At 34.0% G+C, this 19,685-nt stretch overlaps 1 protein-coding gene across 5 annotated transcripts in view; it reads left to right on the forward strand.

Annotated features, from left to right (window-relative positions):
• LOC118201094 (lysosomal alpha-glucosidase-like) overlaps window positions 1–19,685 on the forward strand; it is a 184,572-nt gene that overhangs the window by 20,667 nt on the left and 144,220 nt on the right. The gene's annotated exons all lie outside the window — the stretch shown is intronic.

Consider the following 19,685-nt stretch of genomic DNA (forward strand, 5'->3'; position numbering starts at 1 on the left):
TTTCATTATCCTTTAATAAGCAAGATATGAAAATTTAGCTTATTCTTGTTGGGAATTTTTCATTTACCATACTTTATTTTTGAATAACAATGAACTCCACTATAAAATAGCCACTATGTCCACCCTTAGGAGTTTGAAGTGTCTAACAAAGACAAATAGTGACCACCATTCAAAAAAAAAAAAAAAAAAAAAAAATGATGTTAGGCTAGTAAAAAATTATTCACCATTGATTTATGACTTGCACTTATGACTGGCAGGAAAATGTGAGAACACCAAAAATTTCAAACAGTATTAAAAGATATAGTTAAAAATGGGTAAAATCTTAGTATACGGTATGGCCTTGGTGCGATTTTGAAAATTGTCACCAAACTTAAACTGACTCATTTACTGATCATCATACTGTCAACAAATGCCATGTGTACTGTATACTAGGATTAAATCAAATGTTTTAAACAAGATCAATAAGATAGAAAATGTTAAATAATTATGTTACTTAATAATGGTTTATGTTGAATAAGTATATTAATAATGGTTTTCAGTTTTTGAAGTTTCAGTTAATCTTCCATAAGCGAGAAGAGTGCAAAACATTAATCTTCTATAAGCGAGATGAATGTAAAACTTGGCGAGAGTTTTTATCTGGCATGACTTCAATTTGGTTGCGGTTTCCAGCTGTATATTTTCTTGTGGCAAACATAAAGCTTTATTTTGATGATTATAATGAGTGTGAGTTTAGTGTAGCCAGAAGATTTTTTTTTAAGTTTAATTTTGAAATATTGTGTTTATTTTTAAAAGTTTTACTGCTTAATATTTGCAGGAGGTTATGCTGTTATTCGTGAGAGAATGTTGGATTTTAGGTGACGTATAGTTTATAATTTATGAATGTTTTCATTTAATTTTATTTAGGTAATTATTTTTTTTAGTTTTTTTTTCTTGTATGTGGCAATTGAGAGATGTGGAGTGTTTAAAGTGTGGAGTGAAAGTGGTTCAGTGTTGAATTCCATGACGATAATTACTAGTACATTTTAGTGAATTTGAATTATGCATCCATTGTTAGTGTATTTTAATATATTTACTTGGTTGATAAATTTTTTGATGCAAGTGAAGATACATGGGGTATGGGTAAAAGTATATTTACGGGTACCCCTTGGCGAAAATTGACAATTTTTGGCCGTACATGGATACCAAGTTTGTGCAATTCTTTGACTTGTTATTTTTGGCAATTTTAGTGCCAAAAATCACTGCTGCACAAAATAATAAGTCAAAGAATTGCACAAACTCAGTATCCATGTACACATCGACCTATTTTCACATAAAAAAAAAAAAAAAAATCAGAGAATTGCACAAACTAGGCATTGCACATTCCCTTGACTTTGTCCATGTGCACATGTGCGTATTCACTTAAAAAGTCAAAGGAGCAGTCAACAAAAAGTGGTTGATCTTTGGATTATGGTAACTTGGCGATTTTTTGGTAAACATTTGGCAACCAACTCTGCTACAGCAACCTTCTACTCTTTTTTTTTCTGGCGCCATTTTGTCTTCACGAAGTAAAGACATGTTTCTTTTCTTTTTATTTACTCAACACTTTTTCCAACAATCTGCTAGCCGAATTACACTTATGCTAGAAGTTTTATGGAACAAAACTGCTTATTCATGACAAATATTAAATGCAAAATTGGAAGAAAGTGCAGAATCGCATACTCCTTGCAGCGTTTTTCAGAATCCCACATACACATTAACCATGTACACGTCGACTTATTTTTACTTAAAAAAACATCCCAGAATTGCACAAAAATGGCATTGCGCACACTCTTGACTTTATCCATGTACACTGCTTTTTTCTCATAAATTAGAAAAATTTGCACAAAAATAAAGGAAAATTTTGTGAATCTTTAAAGTCGGTAAAAAGCACATATATGAAATTACCTGATCGCGAAAAACTATATACCCTTTCCAAGGATGAACATTTTCACGTATAATATAAATAAAATATCCAAAAACTTTTCTCTCTAAATTATCTATTATAAACGTCGCCAACGAATTTATAACGCAAACATTAAAAATGGTTGCAAATACTTAGTGTCAAATATTTAAATTATTTCCATGCACGTTTACTTCTATGGAAATGTATTCCAAAATGCTACAAACATATAATTCACAAAATAACTATCATTTAATTAAAATATAGTTAAACCATGTACACGTCGATCTATTTTTACTTAAAAAAAATCCCAGAATTGCACAAAAATGGCATTGCGCATACTCTTGACTTTATCCATGTACACTGCTTTTTTCTCATAAATTAGAGAAATTTGCTCGAAAATGCAGGAAAATTTTGTGAATCTTTAAAGTCGGTAAAAAGGACATATATGAAATTACCTGATCGCGAAAACGTATATACCCTTTCCAAGGATGAACATCTGCACATATAAAATAAATGAAATATTCAAAATCTTTTCCCTCTAAATTATCTATTATAAACGTCACCTGCGAATTTATAACGCAGACATTAAAAATGATTGCAAATACTTAGTGTCAAATATTTAAATTATTTCCATGCACGTTTACTTCTACTGAAACATATTCCAAAATGTTACAAACATATAATTCACAAAATAACTATCATTTAATTAAAATATAATTCAATTAAAAAACACTACTTAAAATATAAATAAACACATATATTAAATTAATAAAAATTAACTTCAAATCTTAATTACTTTAAACTAATTCATTGCTAATAACAATTTTCCAATAATACCATATTAATTTATTTCCTTACATTTAGAACAATGCATAAAAATAATATCCTGAAATGATTAAAAATACTAACTTACCTAATCTTCTTCAGAATCTTGAGTGCATAGCCGATAAACGTTTTTTATGGATTCAATAAAATCATTGAATGATTTTTTCTGATAATTTTTAGGCCATACTTCCTCTGCTAAATAAAAAGCAAAATTCTCATTATCATAATACTTCAGAATAGCACTTTTTATAGCACCCCACGTGCCCTCAATCGTATTCGTATGTCCATTTTCACCAGATTTCTTCCACTGCCATTCAAACTTATCTGTTATATCCTTCCTTGAATTTACTTTACATAGGGCCATGGGATCCAAAAATTAATCAACACTGTTTCACTCAACACACAATGAAGCTAAATACAAAATGCTAAACACAATAAAAATTTCGAATTCACTTTACATAGGGCCATGGGATCCAAAAATTAAGGAACACTCTTTCACACAACACACAATGAACCTAAATAGAAAATGCTATAAAGAACTGCAGATATTTTTTCAAATTTTCCCCCTTTTCCGATTAAACAACTGATTCGTCCATAAATGTCACATGATATATCTCATGATCTCTCATTTCTCTCACCCAAAATAATGCGTAATTGGAATTGGATACTTCTCACATTATTCCCCAAGTCCTAGGTAGTAACCTTTATCGCCTAGCAAAATGTCGCCAAACTGCTTGTTACCATATTCCAAAGATTAAACCAAAAAAATATACAATCTCAATAAATCAAACAATGAAATAACATAAAAAAGAAAATTCATCTTAGCACTACACAAAGGAAATATCTACTTACCTTATTTACAATTTTCCTTATATCAGTCAATCCGTCAATGGTATTCATGAGAAACATGCTGTGTCACCAAAATGTATTTATGAAACAACCCAAGTATGTGCGTGCATGTAGCAAATGAGTGCTGGTCATTTATATTTGTTTTTATTACTAATGACAGTTATCAGTAATATTTTTATTTCAATGATGGCTTATGAAAAGCATCTCATTTCTTTAAAAATGTGGTATTTCACCTTACATTATTGAATGCAAAAATTCACTTTCCATGAAGTCGTACTTCATAAATAATTAAATTGAATGGATCAAAATTTGTGCATTTATCTATTTTTATATTTTTTTGATCGAAAACATATTACTGTAGACATGGGTGTTGATAGCAGTTGGTAGTTGTGGACTGTATATTAATTCATAAAAGTCAAGTTGAGAAACTTAACAACATTTATTTTCTTTCAATAATAATAATGCCACTTAAATGGGCAAAGAGTGAGTAAGGAACAATTAACAATTGACTGCCGCTTTGTTCGGGCAGAGGAGCGGAGACTCGGTGTGGACCGAGTGCATTCCTATCATTTACTAATTAATACTGGGCTCTCGCCACTAACATTACGTGGTGCTGCAAGCATTAAGCCAGTACAAATAGACATAAATATTCTAACCGAGACGGAACATTCCGCCCGGCATTGAAATTTGATACAAAAATTTCAATTAATTAATTAGTGACAAATCACAATATTTCAAAACTGATAATCACATAAATAATTGTCAGATTACTACAGATCTAAAACTGAATTATGAAGTTTAAGAACCTTGAATATTGAAAATAGTAATTATGCAAACAATATATACTAAGTTGACATAAAAAGTGTTACAATACACATACATTTCAAAATAAGCCATACAAATCCTTTAAACATATAATCATTATTAAATTCTTGTAATGTATAAACTGATTCCACAAATCAGTAGAAATTTGAATATTACATTGGCAATAAACAGATTTTTGATATAGATCTAGTGCAGATTCCTGAAGCAGTTTTAACTTTAGCTACACGTACCTTACCATCTGTACCAGGGATTGTCTCTAAAATTCTACCTAAGGCCCAATGGCAAGGTGGCAAATTCTCATCCTTAAGTAAAACCATTGCACCTGTTTCTACATTGGATTTCTGAAACTGCCATTTATTGCACTGTTGCAAGTGATTGAGGTAATCTGTTTGCCAACGCTTCCATATTAATTGAACAAATTTTGTTGTCTGCTGCCACCTTGATAACCTATTATCAGTGATTTCAATAAGTTTAGGCTCTGGTATAGACGTGATTGGACGGCCGACTAAAAAATGTCCTGGCGTTAAAACTTCAAATTCGTTAATATCATTAGACATAGGGGTTAATGGGCGTGAATTTAAGATTCCTTCAATCTGAGTAATGATTGTAAGAAATTCTTCCATCGTAACCTTAGTACTTCCCATAGTTCTTCTAAGATGGTATTTAAAGGATTTAACTCCCGCTTCCCACAGTCCACCAAAATTCGATGCTCTAGGGGAAATTAATTTCCAGATTATAGATTCTGAGGTGAAATAGCTGGATAACGCCTCATCTGGTTTTCTAATCAATTTCTGTAAATGCTTTAACTCTGTATGTGCCCTCTTAAAATTTGTGGCATTATCTGTAATGATGGAAGAGATTTTCCCTCTTCTCGCACAAAATCGCTTAAGAGCTGCTATAAAGGCTTCAGACGTCAAGTCTGTCACTACCTCCAAATGGATTGCCCTTGTGGACAAACATATAAATAAAGCAACATATATTTTAGGAAAAATGCCCTTGCGTTGACCCTTGAATTGTACATGAAATGGTCCGCAAAAGTCAACGCCACAATTAAGAAAGGGTGAAGTTGGAGTTATACGCTCAGTGGGAAGATTACCCATGACCTGACTTGCTGCAATTGGTTTGTTTTTAAAACAAATCACACAAGCATGAACTATTTTACAAGCCAAGCCCTTGCCGTGAATGGGCCAATATTTCAAACGCACCTGATGAAGTAAACCCTGCACTCCAATATGTAGATACTTCTTATGAAAATATTCAAAAATCAATACAGTAACTCTATGAGTAGGAGGCAAAATTAGCTGGTGTTTACAATCAAATAATAAATTTGAGTTTTTAATCTTCCTCCAACTCTTAAAAGAGAATTCTCATCTAGAAAAGGGTCAAGACCTCTTAACTTACTTTGTGCAGGAATAGGTTTACCTCGTCGAAGAGCTGTAATTTCCGAATTAAAGGCAGTTAATTGGGCATGCCGTATAAGAAACTCCTCAGCCTTTTTCATCTCATCTAGTATATTATCTAGTATATTAAATCTAGTATATTAAATATCCCTGCATCTTATCCTGAGATTTACAATTTAAGATAAACCTGAAAATAAAACTGAGAATTCTGATTAGCTTAGGAAAATTATTGGAAAGTTTTAAAAAAGAGTCTATAAAATGTTCATTCATTGTCAAAGTCAGAACTGGAATTGATGATTGTTTCAGTTCTTTCTCATACTCCTCGTCCGACGAATAAGAAATGCATTCTGGAAACAGAAGTTGCTGATTGAGGAACTCAGGACCTGACCACCACAAGGAATTAGCCAAAAGTTCACTAGTGTCTGCTCCTCGGGATATTATATCCGCTGGATTTTCCTTTGAGGCAACATGACCCCTTTTGAATTGATGACTCAAGGTTTGAATTTCAGCAATTCGATTGCTCACAAAAGTTTTGAGCTTGTACGTAGGCATGTTTATCCTTGCTAGAACAATAAAGAATCACACCACAAATAAACACCATCGATACTTAGCTGCAGAGCTGTTATTACCTTTGACACAAGCCTACACAGAAGTAATGCTCCACACAATTCAAGAAGTGGAATTGTAACAGGCTTTATAGGAGAAACTCAGGATTTGCTACAAAGGAGATTGGAATAATTCATTCCATCAGTGGTAATACAACGGATGTAAATAGCTGCACCATAAGCCTTTTCCGAAGCGTCTGAGAATCCATGGATCTCGGTTCTAACGGAATGTTCAGTTAAAACATATCTGGGAATATTCAATTGATCGATTAACTGAAGCTGGGAAAGGAATTTTTTCCATTCACACAACTCCTTGGGAGGTAATTCCTCATTCCAGTCCAGTTTCAGCAGCCATAGTGTATGCATGAATATTTTTGCCCTCATTACTACGGGTCCGATGAGACCCAATGGATCAAAAAGCTTAGCTATTTCAGATAACACCTGACGTTTAGTAAAGCTATCTTGATTGTTCACAGCTGTTTTGAAAGTCAAGTGATCATCCTTTGGTTTCCAGAGCATTCCTAGCGTCTTCACTACACTTTCTTGAGATTCAAAGGAATATTCCTGTGTTGAAATATCATGCAGCAGCTCAGGATGATTGGGCACCCATTTATGTAGCTCCATACCTCCACGACAAAGCATTTGTACTAATTCAGACTGAAGCTCCTTTGCTTCTTCTAAAGTATTTCCTCCTGTCAGGATATCATCCATATAAAAATCCGTAGATGTGACCGCAACCGCCCTGGGAAAATAGTCCTGTTCGTCAGCTGCCAATGCCTTTAAGATTCTCATGGCTAAGAACGGCGCGCTAGTAGTGCCGTATGTAACCGTACGTAACCTATACACTTGAACTGTGGCCTCGCGGCTTGGCTTCCAAACAATTCTCTGTAAATTTCTTTGCGATGGATGTATGAGTATTTGTCGATACATCTGCTTAATATCGGCACTAAAGGCAAAGCGATGTTTTCTAAACCTGGAAACTATAGAAAAAAGATCTTCTTGAATTGTGCCTCCGTTCAGTAGAATTGAATTTAGTGAATAGCCACTGGATGATTTACACGATGCATCGAAAACAACTCTTAATCGAGTTGAAGTTTTCTCCGGGTGATAAACTGCATGAGGGGGAATGTAGTAACAAGTGTCACAGTTATCCACAGGCATAACAGGTTCCATGTGATTTAAGTTTAAATATTTGTTCATAAATTCCTTATACAAATTAGCCATAGTCTTATTAGCACCAAGACGATTCCAAATTGTATTCAGTCTCTTAATAGCAATTTCTTTAGATGAACCAGCATAGAAGTAGCATCATCCTTCATAGGTAATTTTACTATGTATCTACCTGTTTTATCACGCAAGTATGTTTCATTAAAATGCCTTTCGCAAAATATTTCTTCTTTATTCTTTACGACTTCCTTACCATCTCCCGGGAAGGATTCTAATTCGAAAAACTTCTTAATTGCATTATCGAGACTTGATTCCTTTATCAAATAACAATAGGATTGATTATTAACAGTAGGTAGAATCCCTGTCATTAAATAACCAAATTCTGTGTTTTGCAATATTATGTTTCCATTCAGCGCTTGAACTCTACCTTCTTTCAAGATGTTAAAGAATAACTCATTTCCTATCAATATATTGATTTTACCAGGTGTATAGAAGTTAGGGTTTGCTAATTTAATGTCATGCGGTATCGTTAGATTAGAAATATCCAGTTTTGTCGAAGGAATTACATCTGTTATTTTTGGAATAATACATAATTCTAAATTGTGAGAAAAGGTCTCTGTTTCATTCGAAATATGGACTAAAATCTTCGCTTTGATTGAATGAGCTAATCCACTTATTCCCAAAATGTGCGTTCGGATGGGTTTAGTTTTCAAACCCAAAAATTCTGCGCATTCTTTGGTGATGAGGCTCATTTGCGAACCACAGTCCAGTAAGGCTCTTATTCTGCAGCACTGCCCGAACACATTCGTCACATAAATAACCACCATACTCAGTAAGACAGAGTTTCCCGCACCGGAGAAATAGATGCAAGACTATGTGCTGCTTGCTGTATATTGTCACCTGAAGCTTCTTCGGAGGGGTTTGTTTTCCCCTGATTTGGAGGAAAGCAGGGAGTGGCCGTTGGACTCTGAGGGTCATTGTTCATATGGAGAAGGGAATGATGTTTTCGGAAACAGTGGCTGCACGAAAAGTTTGAATTGCATTCTCCGGAATGAGTTTTTAGACAATTCACACATAATTTTTTATTTTTGACGATAATGAGCCTATTTCCAACATTCATTTGTTTGAACGCACTACATTTAAAGAGGGCATGGTTTCCTTTACAATGGATACATTTTTTTGAGTTAGAATGAATTGAATTTATAACAAAACCTTTTGATTTTGCACCGATACTGGGTTTAGGAAGAAATTTGATAGGCATATTTTTATGAATGCTTTCTAGTACCAAAGTTCGGTTTTCAAGAAAATTTAAAAATTCATCGAGTAATGGAACATCTTTAGATTTTAAGGTAAGCTCAAATTGCTTCCGGGTTTCCTTGTCAATTTTCTGAAGGAGAATGTTTATTAAAATTGCGTTAGATAGCCTATCAAGATTGTACTCTAACGTTTTTAAGGCACGTAGATTGCGTTTGGTATGATGTAATAATTGACGAAGTTCCTTAGGTGATTCCTGCTGAATTTTTTCTTGATTCAAAATATTTTGAATATGACTATCCACTATCGCCCGTTTATTTTCATATCTTAATTCTAAAGCTTGAAACAGTGACTTGTATGTATCTTCTCAATTCTCGATATTTTTTGCTTCTCCTTTAAGAGCAGCCTTTAAATAATAAAGTTTTTGTGTTTCACTTAATTTCTCATTTTCAGCAATTAAGGATTTGAATTGGCATTTAAAATCATGAAATTCTTCATATTTTCCCGAGAATTGAGGTAAAGGTATTTCAGGCAATTTAACATTAATATTTTCAACAGTATTTTTACGTACTGGTAATGCATTAACTTTAAAATTTTTTTATTTTTAATTTTTGAAATTTTTATTTTGAAAGGAGGTATTTTAATTTTGAAAGGATGTATTTGAGAATTACCTCCATTTTCTCCAGATCGTCCTCCAGTTCTTCAATAATTTCACAAGATTCCTCTATGGTGACCTCTGCTGGTAGATTGAAGTACCGCTGTTTTAATTCATCCAAGGATCACTTTATTCCTGATAGTGATTGCAATTTCACTTCTAAAAATGATTCACTTTCTTCATTTTCGACGAAGTCACGCAGAGAATGTTCCAGTTTTGTGACTTTTGCTTTCAGACAACCGCGTTGCCTATTCAAAATTACATTATCCATAGTTGCTGTTCTTTCTTCAGGTCGGTTAGGACCAAAATGTTGATAGCAATTGGTAGTTGTGGACTGTATATTAATTCATAAAAGTCAAGTTGAGAAACTTAACAACATTTATTTTCTTTCAATAATAATAATGCCGCTTAAACGGGCAAAGAGTGAGTAAGGAACAATTAACAATTGACTGCCGCTTTGTTCGGTCAGAGGAGCGGAGACTCGGTGTGGACCGAGTGCATCCCTATTGCTTACTGATTAGTACTGGGCTCTCGCCTCTAACATTACGTGGCGCTGCAAGTATTAAGCCAGTACAAATAGACATAAGTATTCTAACCGAGACGGAACTATGGGGATAGTGGAAGTTTGCTCATTGCCGAGTTTTTACAATTTTCTGATGTTTTTGGAACTAAAACAGATTGTTTTGAACAAGGGAGAGCATTGCCAAAATAAAATTATTTTATTTGTATGTCTTTTTCATTTTGTTAATTAGTTGCCATGTTACGAGCTATGGGATCGTTAATGTTTCTTTGAATAATAGTCCAGATAAGCAGGAAGAAATAAACCATTTACTAATTCAGAAGTCAAACAACAAAAATCTGCGTTATATTTACAAAATTTTCACAGGACTAGTTTCGATGGTTTTACCGAACCACCATCCTCAGCTGCAAAACTGCAAATGAAAAAGATAGGAAATAATGATTAGATAAGATAAGAAAGCCTGGACAAGAATAAGCAAGTGGCGCCATCTGTTGGTGAATCCAGAACTAAAACATAATTTCTTTAAAGGCCAAAGGCAGATTTGGATTGGAATTAGGATCGTTAACTAGAACAGAAAGATTTTTATGAATGTCAAATGCCTCTAGAAAATACAGTTCTCCAATGGAAGATGTTTTTTGAATAATTTTGGCAGCAGAAAAATTGAAAGTGTGGTTTTCGGACCAGCAATATTGAGCAACAGAAGACTTCGGTGTTTCCTTTTTTCTAACATATGCCTCATGTTCCTTGACACGAAATTTTAAGGCTCTCTTAGTTTGGCCAATGTAAATTAAACCACACTGGCAAGGAATCCTATAAATACCCCAGGAATTCATATCACGAATGGGGTCCTTGAGTATGGAACTCAGAATTTTATTGATGGGAGAATAAACAACCTGAAAGTTAAAATTTCTGCAAAATATGTGCAACTTTATAGCTAATTGGTGGAAAGAAGGGAATGACAACAGAATTTTTATAATCTCGTAAAACAAGAGTATGCCTTTTAGTATGTTGATATGAGAATTTTTTAACTGCTTGATTAATAATGTTGGGTGGAAAGCCCCTGTCAATAGCTATTGCTTTTAAATAATTTAGTTCTTCATCAAGGGCTAGTTTGGAGGAGCAAACTTGAAGAGCACGGAAAACATAGGAATAAAATGAAGCTAACTTTTAGTCGGATGACATGATTTAAAGTGTGGTGGAAGGCAAACCGATGAAGGTTTACAGTAAACTGTAGTACTGAAGTTAGATGTGTTACGTGTGACCAGAATGTCGAGAAACGGAAGAGAATTGCAAGTCTCAAGTTCAAAAGTGAACTGAATAGCAGGATCAATAGAATTCATTGTTGAAAGAACTTTATTTAAATCATCTTTATTACCTTTAAACAGAGTAAAAGTATCGTCTACGTAGCGGAACCATGCCGGGAAGTTTAAAGTTTCAAACAATTTTGATTCATAATAATGCATGTAGATATCAGCCAGGATGGGACTGAGGGAGCTTCCCATGGCTAATCCCTGAGTTTTCTTGTAATATTTATTTTGGAAAACAAAATGTGTTTGTTTCAAACAGAGTTGAGTGAGAGAAATTAGCTCATCAATTTCGATGCAAGAGAAATGAAATTCACGAAGTCTGGTTTCTAGACATCTTAATGCACCCTCCACTGGGACATTGGTGAATAATGATTTTACATCAAAAAAAAAAAAAAAAAAAAAAAAAAAAAAATGAGTAAATTACTAGGAGAAATGTTTTTAACTTTTTTTACAAACTCTATTGAATTTTTTATGGTGTAAATGTTATTGTCTAATAGAGTTGAAAATCTAGAAACTAAATATTTAGCTAATGGATACAAGGCAGCACATAAATTTGATACAATAGGGAGGAAAGGAATACCACTTTTATGAATTTTGGGAAGAGCATATAATCTGGCACAATTCGCAACAGATGGGATAAGTGAATGTTTTAAGTTGCCTGAAATGATTTGCGAAGATTTGATCACGGTTTTTATTTTTGACAAGTCCGAAGGTGAAGGATCTTTAGGGATCAGATTATATGGTCCTTCGTTTAAGAGTTTAGTGACACCATCGATGTAAGTGTTCTTATCCATGACGACTATCTGACCACCTTTGTCGGCCTTTGAAATGATAATATCCGGATTAGAATGAATTGTAAAAGAAGTTTTTCGAATTTAACTGCTTGAACTAGAAGATTGTAAAAGAAGTTTTTCGAATTTAACTGCTTCAACTGGAAGATTGTAGAAGAAGTTTTTCGAATTTAACTTAAAAACTTCTTTTACAATCTTCCAGTTCAAGTAGTTCAAAAAATCTTCCCATTGTAAACATCAAGCCAATAGTTAATATTTCTAATGTTAGTCTTTCAGAAGAACAAGAGAAAATTCTAAAATATAATTTTAATTTCTCACAAACCTGTAAACCCTCGATTCCAAAGATTTTGGCTCCTATCGAAAAAGCTTTCAAGTTCAGTAAAGTTTCAGATTCACAGAAAGAAATGATTAGGCATCTTATCGCTCATAATGTGAAATTCAATAATAAACCTTTGAAACCAAATCTAACTGCGAGAGAAAGAGCTACATTGTGTGAAATTCATTCTAACCCGGATATTATCATTTCAAAGGCCGACAAAGGTGGTCAGATAGTCGTCATGGATAAGAACACTTACATTGATGGTGTCACTAAACTCTTAAACGAAGGACCATATAATCCGATCCCTAAAGATCCTTCACCTTCGGACTTGTCAAAAATAAAAACCATGATCAAATCTTCGCAAATCATTTCAGGCAACTTAAAACATTTACTTATCCCATCTGTTGCGAATTGCGCCAGATTATATGCTCTTCCCAAAATTCCTAAAAGTGGTATTCCTTTCCGCCCTATTGTATCAAATTTAGGTACTGCCTCATATCCATTAGCTAAATATTTAGTTTCTAGATTTTCAACTCTATTAGACAATAACATTTACACCATAAAAAATTCAATAGAGTTTGTAAAAAAAGTTAAAAAGATTTCTCCTAGTAATTTACTCATGGTTTCTTTTGATGTAAAATCATTATTCACCAATGTCCCAGTGGAGGGTGCATTAAGATGTCTAGAAACCAGACTTCGTGAATTTCATTTCTCTTGCATCGAAATTGATGAGCTAATTTCTCTCACTCAACTCTGTTTGAAACAAACACATTTTGTTTTCCAAAATAAATATTACAAGCAAACTCAGGGATTAGCCATGGGAAGCCCCCTCAGTCCCATCCTGGCTCATATCTACATGCATTATTATGAATCAAAACTGTTTGAAACTTTAAGCTTCCCGGCATGGTTCCGCTACGTAGACGATACTTTTACTCTGTTTGAAGGTAATAAAGATGATTTAAATAAAGTTCTTTCAACAATGAATTCTATTGATCCTGCTATTCAGTTCACTTTTGAACTTGAGACTTGCAATTCTCTTCCGCTTCTCGACATTCTAGTTACACGTAACACATCTAACTTCAGTACTACAGTTTACTGTAAACCTTCATCGGTTTGCCTTCCACCACACTTTAAATCATGTCATCCGACTAAACAAAAGTTAGCTTCATTTTATTCCTATGTTTTCCGTGCTCTTCAAGTTTGCTCCTCCAAACTAGCCCTTGATGAAGAACTAAATTATTTAAAAGCAATAGCTATTGACAGAGGCTTTCCACCCAACATTATTAATCAAGCAGTTAAAAAATTCTCATCTCAACACACTAAAAGGCATGCTCTTGTTTTAGGAGATTATAAAAATTCTGTTGTCATTCCCTTCTTTCCATCAATTAGCTATAAAGTTGCACATATTTTGCAGAAATTTTAACTTTCAGGTTGTTTATTCTCCCATCAATAAAATTCCGAGTTTCATACTCAAGGACGCCATTCCGGATATGAATTCCTGGTGTATTTATAGGATTCCTTGCCAGTGTGGTTTAATTTACATTGGCCAAGCTAAGAGAGCCTTAAAATTTTGTGTCAAGGAACATGAGGCATATGTTAGAAAAAAGGAAACACAGAAGTCTTCTGTTGCTCAACATTGTTGTCCGAAAACCACACTTTCAATTTTTCTGCTGCCAAAATTATTCAAAAAACATCTTCCATTGGAGAACTGTATTTTCTAGAGGCATTTGACATTCATAAAAATCTTTCTGTTCTAGTTAACGATCCTAATTCCAATCCAAATTTGCCTTTGGCCTTTAAAGAAATTATGTTTTAGTTCTGGTTTCACCAACAGATGGCGCCACTTGCTTATTCTTGTCCAGGCTTTCTTATCTTATGTAATCATTACAGTCAAAAGTCGTTAATTCGGACACCCATAATCCGGACCTCAAAGTTAAAAACTTTCTGCGCGTGCGTCGTGTTGACACATGCGCATAGGCATTTACGCGTGCGCGTAAGACCTTCTATGACTGCGCATATGCGTGTGAGCAAGCGCAGAAAACGTTTTCGCATTCGCTTTTTATGTATAACGGACGGTATAAGCTAAAATTATCTAATTATCTATTTCAATTAATGTTGATGATTGCGTTGTTCCTTAATCTTCGAATTGGATCCGGCTTATTATTTTTTGCAGACTGTAAGAGCAATTTTATAAAAGTAAACTTGAACTTTCGATTATGTCAAATAGAATTTCTGATTCTGGAGCTCCCAAAGGATCGTACAAAACGAAAGTATGTTTCGATGTCCATCAAACAAAAAGTGGAATTGCTGCAAAAAATGGATAAAGACATGAAGAGTGTGACAGAGAGGTTAGTGAAAACGAAAAAATTTCGATTGAGAAGTTAGTCGGTATTCTCGGCACAGCAATTAACGGGACTTGAGCAGCAGAACTTTGTAACTGAACAAGAAATTATGTCAAAAAAAAGAGAAAGTATTATCACATAAAACGAAGCAACTTAAACAACTTACATTGAAAGAAATGTTTAATAAAGTAAACAAATAAATATTAAGCGTTTTTTTGTAAATTTTGATACCCTTTAGATTATAATTGTTCTTTATTTCATAAATTACGGTTTCATATTTTTAATTTTAGAATTTCTGCATGCCATCTTACGAGATTTAAACCGATGATCTATTATCCGGAAAAATCGATAATCCGGAATCGCCGAAGTTCCGACGAGTCCGGATTAACGACTTTTGACTGTATTTCCTATCTTGTTCATTTGCGGTTTTGCAGCTGAGGATGGTGGTTCAGTAAAACCATCGAAACTAGTCCTGTGAAAATTTTGTAAATATAACGCTGATTTTTGTTGTTTGACTTCTGAATTAGTATTTATTCGACATGTTATTGTTATTGTGTCTTAAATAAACCATTTGTTTGGAAAATAGGCACATAAATAGTATTCACAGCACAATAATTGTTGGAAATAACTCAAGGAGAACATGTATATTCATTAGTTCTTTAACACATGAAATAAACTGTAAAATTTAGGTCACTGTCAAATATAAACCCCAATTTGTAGTTCAGCTAACTTCAAATTCTCAGAGCCAATTCACAGCTGTTTCACAACTGAACCCCCTAGTTTACCGACACGTGCTTATAGTCTACAGCAGGGTCTATGGAAACTTCTGGAAGAATCTGCCCTAAGACTTAAAATGTTTGTTTGCATGAATCTTCAAAAAACTTGCCAATGTTCCTTAGGAACAAAATTGTGTATATCTTGTTCTAATTGAGCTATTTTTACAATTCTAAAACTATTGAACTCAGAATTAAAAGTTACTCATATATAATTCTATGCAACAAATAAACATTTAAAAACAAGACATATGGTCACAAATTACTTTAGACACAAAATAAATCATAAAATTACCATTATAAAAACACTAAATAAAGTAAAGCAATAAAAATATTGCAGCAATATAGAACATAAAAAATGTAATGAAAAGGATAAAAATATTTACAATTATTTACGACATCGTACCCTCCTTAATGATTGCACGTTCTGGGTAATCCAATCCCCAAGATGAGGGATAGCTAATTTTTATTATAATAATGAGGTGCAAGTCTCTTGTAGTGCTTCACTTTAGGTTTAGAAGAAGGAGTTCTTTGACTACGCACCACTACGTCATTCATTTTCTTGAGTACATATTAGGGCCCTTCCCATGATGTGTGTAGCTTGCAAGAGATTCTACAGCAGCGCTTCAAGTTGTACAGCCAGACCTTTATCTCTTTCCTTCGCCCTTTCGCCGTCCTCTCCTGTCTGCGAAAATGTCTCCCCAGCAGCCCTCTGTTTTTCGCCACATGTAGTGTTGTTTTCTCTGTGCAGCTATCACTTTCCTTCCGTTCATAGTGAATAAATATAAATGAATATTAAATAAAATTATAAGGAAATAAAACATGATTATTATTTTGAAAAATATATACAAGTTGTATTTACATTTTTCTTGAATATATAACTCCATTCCTTTATAAATTTTGTACAGTATGATAATCTCTTAAAACATGGGGTGATACATAGTCCTACATAGCATTCTTTACAATAGTACCATATTTCTTTGCACACTTTAACGTTTTTCTGCAACAAATGTAAACCTTCTTCTTTGTTCCTTCTGATTTGCAGTAGGTGAAGTGTTGTCTATAAAGTCCCTTTTGGTAAGACATATTGTAGCTGCTCAAACGATAGTCATTTTGTGCATTTGTTGTTGGCTTGTAATATTTATCAATGGTTTTTGTTTACAAGATCAATTCTGAAAGACAAGTGATCTAATTTGCTACCTCTTTTCTTGTACAAAACATATGCATTAAATATCTTCATATCTAATAAATGTTGAAACGTTTTTAAATAAGATCTCTGCTTATTTTTCACAGCAGGATAATTTGATAGCATCTGATTCAGGTGGTCAGTACCTTTTAAAGGTAGATACTGGATCCATCTCATACGGCCCTTGTACAAAAATAAGCTTTCATCAATGCATATATCCCTCATAGGAATGTAAACACTAGAGAGCTTTTTCCTGAGGTATTCTGTAACATTCCAATTTTTTTTTTAACTTTGGATTTTGAGCATTATTTCAAGTGGCTTCATTGTTTGAAAAATGTAAAAATTTGATAAGAAAAGAAAATCTTTTTTCTGTCATAACTTTAGAGAAAATTTATGTCTCAATAAAGTGTGTTTTGGACCAGTACCATTTAACTGCTGGTTTTTGTACAATGCCTTATAATAAAATCCAACTCAAAAATACACTTTTTTCTTCCTCATCTGTATCTTTCCACTTATGTACACGAGAATTTTCTTTCAGAATGTTGCTGCTAATGAATTGTTGATAGTAACGATTCGTTTCTTCGATGATAATATTTATCAGATCCTTATTGAAATATAATTGAAAGAAATTAAGAGTTGAAGGATCATTTTGTAGAACATTTTGAATAATTCTCCGTTTTCCAAGGAAAGAAAATCTAAGCAGAGCACATAGCGTATTTGAAATCCGGTTCCATGTTCTTGCATCAGCCAGATTATGTTGTTCATCTTCACTTTCTGATGATGTAATTGAAAATTCATCAGATCAGAGTGATTCACTCTTGTTATCTGAATCAGATAAGTCACTATCATAATCTAAAAGACATAACTCCTCATTTTTTCTCTTTTTCTGCTGAGTAGACATTGAAGCCATCTTCCACTGTCATGTATCTTACGAAAATGGCACGGATAATTCATAAAATTCAGGGGAAATTCAATTAGAAATAGAATGCCTGAGTAGTGGTGCCATCTAGGAGGTATTAGAGCAGACAAAAATAAAAACTCTAACAAGTAAACATTTACAAAGCATTTTAAACATTTAAAAGTTTTAAAATGTAGAAGAACTCTTGAAGTGCATTATGGCCGCCCTGCAGAAGTTTCACTTGAATGCGCTAGACATGTTACGGATGATGAAGAGGCTAAGTCCCTCTTTTCAGCTTTGTATCTTATCCCATCTTCATCCTCTTAGTGGCTGTGTTGATCCTTTACCTGGTGAACCTATAGATGCCTTCTATAGCTGCCTTCAAATCTTTAAAAAACTGCTCAGGAGAAGAAGGCATATCCGGTGTCACATCATATTTGTTCATCCAAAGAGCAGGTCACCCAACAGGCCCACCAGCGGCCGAGCGGTAAATTGCTGAACACTGGTAGTTCGGTCCGAGGTTCGAATCCCGCGAACGGGCTGTCTGCATGGAGATTTTCGTGATTTTCCCCATGTGTAACGTGTATACGAGCCAGTTTCCCTTAGAAAGTCCTCCATGAAGGCATCCCTAACCTTAGGCAGATAGCCCTGGTGTGCTTTGCCATATTCTCAATACACCAACACCAGGTCACCCAACAGATGCAGACTATGGCCAAACATCATTTTCACTGGTGAAATTTCAGTGCTCTCATGAACAATCCTAGTCCTATTGTCTGTGGGGTATGAGTAGATAGAGATGCTTCAAGGTTATTTGTTTGAATCCCTCCACCATGCCATCCAGCTGTGGATGTAAAGGTGTGACGAGCGATCTCCATGCTAAAAATTCTACAAAGCCCTTTAAATGTGAAATTTGTTCCTTGGTCAGAATGAATGAAAAGACACACTCCAAATTGTGAAATCCAGTTCTGCATTAGAACTTCTTTATAAGACCACTTGAAGCTTTTCAATCAGGGATGCCATAAGCTTCCAGCCATTTACTAAAGTAATTCATGACAATTTGGATGTACTTGTCACTCTTTATTGTATAAGATAATGGTCCTAGAATGTCCAAAGCAATCCTCTTGAAATGTATTCCTACATTATAGCATTATAATCTTCCTTGTCTCTGTGTTTGCAGGCCTTTTCAAGCTCCACATGCATCACATGATTTGCACCACTTTTCTGTATCTGGTTTGGCTTTGTCCGAAAGAAACATTCACACTGTGGACTGTCTTTGGTACACTAAATCACCTGCAGTCGGGCTGCTGTTTTCACTGCTGAGTGAGGCTCTCAGCAGTTTTTATCCATTATGAACTGAAGTGAACTCTAGACTGAGCTAAACCAGAGAGACGGTGGTGTCTCAACAGAAGCCGAAATTACCATTGCTCACCATATTTGTAATTGATCTCCTTCTGTCATTTAGATTATTTTGTAGTGATAAAATATGTTGTTCTCTTTGTAAGAAAGTTTGGCTTAATACCTTCTATTTTTTTTGGTTATCTATATGTCTATCTTCAGTGGTTCACTGGGAAGAAGACCAAAGGTGACCTTTATCTTTCAATATTATTACTGATCTCAAATTTATTGGCACTTCCTAGTGGGCACTTGAGGAATTTATGTAATGCAGTATTATAATTGTACGATCATTTATTAATTCTAATAATAGAGGGTCTAAAGGAATTATATACCCCTTTAAGAAGTGTTTTTAACTGGAATATCTAATAAACTGGAAGATTGCTTAGGGGAAAAAGTACATGGTATAGAAGAAATTGAAGTCCTAATGATCCAGTTAGAAGAAAAATGGTCAGAGCTAGATCTAGTAGAACAAGAAATTATAAATATTATTATCTGATGACTCTAAATGTTCTCAAAGTGATTTTAATAGAGAATATGAGGGAAATACAATATATAGTGAAAAATATTTATAGCCTAGAACTAAGGGATGAAAAATAACAATTCGTGCTCATTCGGGGGATAATAGCATTCATAATGCTGCAGTTCTAAACTGG

Source organism: Stegodyphus dumicola, chromosome 2 (assembly GCF_044657685.1).
Source record: "Stegodyphus dumicola isolate Sdum_Otavi_A_Nest chromosome 2, ASM4465768v1".
In the NCBI taxonomy this organism is placed as follows: Eukaryota; Metazoa; Arthropoda; class Arachnida; order Araneae; family Eresidae; genus Stegodyphus; species Stegodyphus dumicola.